Genomic DNA, 8087 nt, shown 5'->3' on the forward strand with positions numbered 1-8087 from the left:
ATAATAAAATCTGAATTAATAACCAACATAAACAAATATCCAAAAGTGTGATAAAATTTCTCTATTCATTGTTCAGTAACAAAGATAGAGCCAACAACATATTTACGAACAAACCCCTAAGAAGACTTCGTATACGATATTTATATTTATACTTTATAAAAAGCAAAGGGTGTTAGAATATGCCTTACATAACAGGTGTGTCCATTAGCCATAGTATAAGCTATATATATAAATTCTATAAGTTGGGTTTGCCATCAATAATTGAGCAAGTGTTTCATATCATATCAGCCACTTCATAATAATAATAATGCCTTCTTGTTATCTTTGTGCACTTCTCCTGCTTTTCCTTTTCTTCTATTCTTCAGCAATCATTCTCCCATTCAACTAGACTTCACAAATAAAGTGCATTGCCTCATAGATAACTATGGCATGGTGTCTACATGGAGGGATGATGAGAACAGTCGAGATTGTTGCAAATGGAAAGGCATTCAATGCAACCATCAAATAGGTCATATAACCATCCTTAGTCTCCCTGGTCAGTTTCCTTATCAATATTTGAAAGGTGCAATCAATATCACTTCATTGTTTGCCTTGAAAAATATTCAACATTTGGATCTCAGCCACAATTTTTTTTTAGGGAGTCACATCCCACAACTTATTGGCTCACTTACCAACTTAAGATATCTTAGTCTCTCCTATTCTCGTTTTGGTGGGAGCATTCCTATCCAACTTGGAAACCTTACACATTTACTCTATCTGGATCTAAGTCACAATTATAACCATGGAGAAATCCCTTATCAACTTGGACGCCTTACACATTTAAGGTATCTCAATCTCAGTTACAATCATCTCAACGGGGAACTCCCTTATCAACTTGCAAATCTGTCACAGTTGAGGTATCTTGATATTGGAAGAAATTCATTTTCTGGAGCACTCCCTTTCCAGATTGGGAATCTTCCTTTCTTGCACACTCTTAAACTTGCTGGCAATTTTGATGTCAAACCTATGGATGCAAAATGGTTGTCTAATCTATTACCTAACAAATCTTGCCTTGTATTATTTACATAATCTTGATTGGTTGCAAATGATTATTTTTCCAAACTTAAGAGAGTTGAGACTAGTTGATTGTTCTCTTTCAGATATCCATATACAATCCCTGTTTTATTCATATTCCAATTTCTCAACTTCTCTTACCATCCTTGACATTTCTTCTAATATGCTCACATCCTCAACATTTCAATTATTGTCAAACTTTAGCCTTAATCTGCAGGAGCTTTATCTTTCTCACAATAACATTGTTTTGTCATCTCCTTTCCACTCAAATTTTCCTTCTCTTGTGATCCTTGACCTTTCTTATAATAATATGACATCATTGGTTTCAAGGTAGTTTCAACTTCAGTTCAAAACTTCAAAATCTTTATTTGCAAAATTGTAGTATCAGGGACGATAGTTTTCTCATGTCACCTATTTCAATCACAAATTCTTCATCTCCTCTCGTCTCCCTTGATCTTTCCCTCAATATATTGAAATCATCGTCCATATTTTACTGGCTTTTTAACTCCACTACCAATCTTCGTATGCTTGAGCTTTATGGAAACTTGTTAGAAGGTCCCATCCCAGATGGATTTGGGAAAGTAATGAACTCTCTTGAAATTCTTTACCTCTCTAGTAACAATCTCCAACACGAGATTCCATCTTTCTTTGGGAATATGTGCACATTGAAGATGTTAGACCTCTCAGAAAACAAGTTGAGTGGGAAAATTTCTAACTTCTTTCAAAATTCTTCATGGTGCAACAAACACATGTTGCAGGATTTAGAATTATCTGATAACCAGATTATTGGCATGCTACCTGCAAGCATTGGATTGCTATCTGAGTTGGAGAGTTTGTACTTGGATGGAAATTGCTTGGAGGGTGATGTCACCGAATCCCATCTTTCCAATTTTTCCAAATTAAGGTACTTAGTTTTGTCGAAGAACTCTCTCTCTCTAAAAATAGACCCTAACTGGGTTCCTCCTTTTCAAATAATATATTTGGAACTAAGATCTTGCAAGTTGGACCCCACTTTTCCTAGTTGGCTTCAGACTCAACGTTCATTAATTTATCTAGATATTTCTGAAATGGGCTTAATGGTTCAGTACCAAAATGGTTTTGGAACAATTTGCAAAATATGGAAATGTTGAATATGTCTCACAACAATCTCAGTGGTTCAATTCCTAATATATCAGTGAAGCTTCTCAATAGTACGTCTATAATTCTGAATTCAAATCAGTTTGAAGGAAAAATTCCGTCGTTTTTACTACAAGCTTTAGAGCTGAGGCTTTCTAACAACAAATTTTCAGATTTCTTTTCATTCATATGTGACCAAAGAAACACTCCAATTGCCATTTTAGATTTATCAAATAATCAATTGAAGGGACACCTTCCAGACTGTTGGAAATCTGTAGACCGGTTATTGTGTCTTGATTTAAGCAATAATAAATTGTCGGGGAGGATTCCTGTGTCCATGGGTAGTCTTGTTCAATTGGAAGCCTTGGTCTTACGAAACAATAACCTAACGGGTGAATTAGCTTCCACTTTAAAGAATTGCAACAATTTATTTATGTTGGATGTGGGTGAAAATATGTTGTCCGGTCCAATACCATCATGGCTAGGAGAAATCATGCAGCAGTTGATAATCTTGATCATGCGAGAGAATCACTTTTCTGGAAATCTTCCTATTCAACTCTGTTATTTGAAGCATATTCAATTCATGGATCTTTCGAGAAATATGTTATCAAAAGGAATTCCATCATGCTTACAGAATTAGACTGCAATGTCTGAAAAGAGCATCAACACAAGTGACACTCGAAATCGTATATATTGGATGAATAACACTTATTTTGAAAGTTATGGGAGTTTGGATATCGGAAGTTACACCCTTAACATAAGCTTGATGTGGAAAGGTGTGGAACAGGGGTTCGAGAATCCAGAGTTGAAGCTTAAGAGCATTGATCTTTCAAGTAATAAGTTAACGGGTGAAATACCAAAAGACATAGCATATTTGGTTGGGTTAGTTTCCTTGAATTTATCTAGAAATAATCTAAGAGGAAAAATTCCTTCTGAGATTGGGAATTTAAGTTCACTAGAGTCCCTTGACTTATCAAGAAATCATATCAGTAGAGGAATTCCTTTCTCACTTTCTCAAATTGATTTTCTTGGTAAACTAGATTTGTCACACAACTCTCTTTCGAGAAGAATCCCATCAGGAAGACATATTGATACCTTTGATGGCTCTTGTTTTGAAGGAAACAATGATCTTTGTGGAGAGCAAGTGAACAAAAGTTGTCCTGGAGATGGAGATGAAAGAAGAGAAAAGGTTGGAGAAGGTGAAGCAATGAATGGTGATGAAGATAGTGATTGGTATGAGGCATTGTACATGAGCATGGGGATAGGATACTTCACCGGATTTTGGGGCTTATTAGGGCCAATACTACTTTCACGTTCTTCCAGAAATGCTTATCTCAGCTTCCTAAACAGATTTACAGACCGCATATATGAACAATGTGGCAAGTGCTGTTTATTGCATGAAAGAGGTATGTTAGTCAAATATATTAATATTTGGTTCACAAATAATGAAAGTGAAATTTGGGATGTGATGATAAGTCTCAGCTTAATCCTCAACAGGGCATTTCCTACATTCTCTAATTTCTCACTGGCTTTTCAGATGTATCAAATATATTTTCTTTTATTAAATAAAAACAGATTACGAAAAGGTTATTACAGAGTCGAATTTATTTCAGGTTTTGGCCTTACCCCTTAACTCATTTATTTCTGTCTTTTTAATATATATGCATATATAATTTTTCATATTAATTTACATAATTTTATTTGAAAGTTTGATTGTAAAATGAATGTATCTACTTATTATTTTACAATATATAGTGTGAAGATATTAATTTTTTTTAATCTTCTTGTAGATTAATATAATTTATTAATGGTTAATATAATTTATTGAGTTGGTATTCAGAGAAGTTGAGTTTAATTATATTCATTTACAATCTCACATTGAAAATTTTTATTCCCTCTTTATTTATCTTTTAATAAACCACATTAATCTGATTGATCTGGGATGAATGAAAGCATCATTAGTTGCCATAAAAGTGCAAGATATTTATTTAGTATTGTAGTTTGAATGTTTTGTAGTAAGTAATGTATTTCAAACTATGATTTGATGGAGTTGTTTTGCATAATGCATTTATAACGTTGTTTCGTTCTAATTCAAGTGCTTAGAATTGTAACATCCACGTCCGATAATCATTTTATATTTTATTTTCAACAACGTTTTTGCAAGTAGAAAGCCTTTATTATTACTATTTCTAGCAGTTTTATGTAAAGATCAATTTTTTTTTATTAAAAAAAAATGAATAAAATTAAAATGTGACACTTCAGAATATTTAACTAAGATAAATCTTTAAGTACCAGCTAGCACGTTCAGAGTACCCAACACCTACTGATAAAGCATGAACATCCAGCAAATTTCTGGCTGCCTCTCCACTGAATGGAAGGAGAGCGTTTGACCTATGTAAAGACCAATTAACTTTACTTTTCCATGATTTCGCAAAATGACATGATTCTAGACTGTTTTTAATAGTTTCCTCCTTTTTCTTTGTAATTGTTCCAGTTATGTCCTTCTTCATTGTTAATGCATCAATTGAAGAGTTCGATTGCAGTTAACAATTGAAAACTATAATATTCTATGTGTAAATATTGGTCATATAGAACAATATCTTTATTTCTGACTAATATAATTTTTTAGGAAAATAGAGAGCAGTAAAGAATAATAAGTGAAAAAATTCTACCTTGTAATTAGTTCATTTTAAATTACTTTTTCAAAAATAACTTATAAGAAAAATTGTCTATAAATGCATGTACTCCAAAAGATGTGGGCAAATTTAACTTCCGTTTCCAGACAGTTATTATTTCCAAAGTGTTCTAACCTTCATCGTCATAATTAGAATTAGAATCAGAATCAGAGGATAGTGGTCCTGCGTCGGCAACAATCAATTCAATAAGATATTTAAAAAAATAATATATAGATAGGACATAATAAATATAATTTTAGATAATAATGGTAGATTGTATCTTCGTCGATAGAGATTAGAACCAATGAGGACAAACTGAGCGGTTTGTTGCCTTATTGTCTTCTCCTCTTGTGTCTTACATTCACCATTTTCTAAAATTCGTTTGATAGGTGTCATCCAGATTTCCTTTTCAGAAATGGTCATGCATTCGTTCGTACTGACGTTGGGATTTTTGAGGATTACATATATAACTGAACGGTGGAGCCCTTTCCTTTTAGTAGTAGCCAACCTTGAAAGCATGTCGACTCTAGCATTATGCTCATATCAAATGTGTTCAATTTTAATTTAGACATCAAATTTCGAATGAGGTGATAGTATTTCTACAACAAAGACTCTTTTACCTCGAATTTCACTTTAATATTTTTTACTACTAGCTGAGAGTCGCTCCTACAAATAAGTTGTTGGGCTTCCATATCATATGCTAAAGTAAGCTCAACTAGGATGACCTCATATTCTGCTTGATTATTTGATGTTTTGAAATCAAACTTCAATGATTGTTCAAGGAGAATGTCGCCCCGAACCTTCAAGAACTACTTCTACACCGCATGACTTATCATTCGATGAACCATCCACATGTAAGGTCCATTGGAGATCCTTGTCCTTGGTCGGCCAATGGTTAAGTTCAACCATGAAATCGGCTAAGGTTTATGAATTTCTTTTAAATTTTCAGGGCTTCTCATTTCAGTGATATCCCTACACTTTTCTGGATTTGCTTCAATACCACGATGGGTGAGCATGAAACTTATAAATTTCCCAAATTCTACCCTGAACGCACATTTATCAAGGTTAAGTCAAATACCATGATCTCTAAGAGCTTTGAAGACTTTTTTGAGAACTTGAATGTGCTATAAACATGAATAAGATTTTACCACTATGTCGCCAACTTAAACTTCGACATTTTGATCGAGCATTCCTTTAAAATTCTGATGCATCATTCTCTAGTAAGTTGCACCAGCATTTTTTAGACCAAACTACATGACTTCATAATAGAAGTTGTCACAATCGGTCATAAAAGTTGTTTTCTCCTTGTCTTTTAGATACATTTGGATTTGATTGTATCTAGAGTATGCATCCAGGGAACTTAAAACATGGTGACGGACCACCCCATCAACTAGTCGGTCGATGCTTGGTAGAGGATAAACATCTTTTGGACAAGCCTTGTTGAGGTCGGTGTAGTCCATGTACATCCTCCATTTACCATTAGGCTTCTTGACCATGACAACAATTGTCAACCATGTGGTGTAGTTTGCTTTTTTAATGAAGTCGGTTTGACGAGCTTGTCAGCTTCCTTGCCCGCTGCATTGTGCTTCTCTTCACCCATTTTTCTCTTCTTCTAGGCGATTAGTTTTGCTTCTTTGTAGACCAAAAGGTGATGTGTGATAACATCTGGACTTACTCCTAGCATATCAAAAACCATCTAGGCAAATAAATCAACATTGTCAGTTAGTGTCTGACTTACTAATTTGTCGTCGGTCGACTTTAATGAAGTCCTTATGTGTGTTGTATGTTCTTCATCAAGTAGGGGTAGCGGACAGAGATCCTCACCCGCCTTAATACGAGTGTTGTTCCTATCGGTTGACTCGATTGCCTTCGTACGTCTACGACGATCACACGCCCAATTATCTCTGCCTTCGTTCGTGCCTTCCTTCGATCAAACAACTGAAAATGCAAAGACAAATGGCGCCCTAGAGGTCGTTTGCACTCTGACGCTCAAGTTAGTATAGGGCTAGGAAACACCAAAACTTAGCTGTAAAAAGCTCTCCGTGTAAACTGTGTGTGTATCAGCGTAAGCCCTACGTAAAACTTGCGTACCTTATTAGGTTTGTTACTGCCCTTATATACTCTAGGGTTTCCGCTGTTTCCATTAACCACAATTAGGGTTACTGAGGGTGTGCCCTAGCGCCGCTATCACCCACTCTTAGGGCAATCTAGCGCGTAAGGTTCCCTTACTAGAGTGCAACCTCTGACGGGATGACCACCTGGGTACCAACTTGTGCACCTAATCTCTGGGGTCATCCGTCCTTGGAGTACCCTAGTTGTTCACGTGCCATGCATGTAGTTTTACCCCTGAAACGTGACCCTTACGGGCCATATCTCTTCCGGTGGCTCTTTACTCGTGTTACACCTGAACGCGTCATCCACACCACACGCATGGACCCCTTGTGATCTACGCTTCTCCTAACTGATAACTGGTGTGTGGTCTGGGATCCACCTCTCTTGGCCCAGCTCCGCTATCTGACTCACCGATGTCCGAGGACACGTCAACACATCTTGATGACCGATGCCTGACCACTCCTCGACCCTCTGGGCGTACTGTTTGTGAGGCACTCTGGGTATACCGCTTGTGGGACCCAACATACGTGACCGACGCCTGACCACTCCTCGACACCCTGGGCGTGTCGTCTGCAAGGCACTGGCCCATGCCGCTCGTCAGACCCAGCTTACGTGGCCCCATCATTACTAGCGGTCAACGACGTCCGAGGACTTGTCGGTACAAGTGTCATTGAGTTAGGGGTCGAGGTCGACCAATGCGACCATATGTTCTCTTCTGGGAGATCTTGTTTCTCGAGACTAATCTCTGATCGGTCTTCTAGACCTTGGATAACGTTCTTTTCTACATTTTCTCAACTGTCCACGCTGTGATTTTTTGTAACATAATCGATTGGTTGATTTGACTTTCAGGCTTGCAACGTAACACTCTCGGGCTACCGTTTGATCAACATGAACGATGACTATGTCACCTGAAATAGATGGAAACTTCATCGCGAGATGCAGAATTGACACTATTGCTCTAAGGCAGTTGATGGATGACCGCCCAAGCAAGATGTTATATGAAGTATTGACATTAACAAGAAGATACCTGATTTTAATGGTCTTCACCGAATGTAGTGTATAAGTCAATATACCCTCGAGTGTCCACTCATTCGCCAGAAAAATCCTACTATCTGGTCATCATACGGTTGG

At 36.7% G+C, this 8087-nt stretch overlaps 1 pseudogene; it reads left to right on the forward strand.

Annotated features, from left to right (window-relative positions):
• Positions 1 to 372: 372 nt before the first annotated feature.
• LOC137838640 (receptor-like protein EIX2) lies at positions 373 to 3802 on the forward strand (annotated as a pseudogene).
• The last annotated feature ends 4285 nt before the right edge of the window (positions 3803 to 8087 follow it).

This window comes from Phaseolus vulgaris, chromosome 4 (genome assembly GCF_000499845.2).
Source record: "Phaseolus vulgaris cultivar G19833 chromosome 4, P. vulgaris v2.0, whole genome shotgun sequence".
Taxonomy (NCBI): Eukaryota; Viridiplantae; Streptophyta; class Magnoliopsida; order Fabales; family Fabaceae; genus Phaseolus; species Phaseolus vulgaris.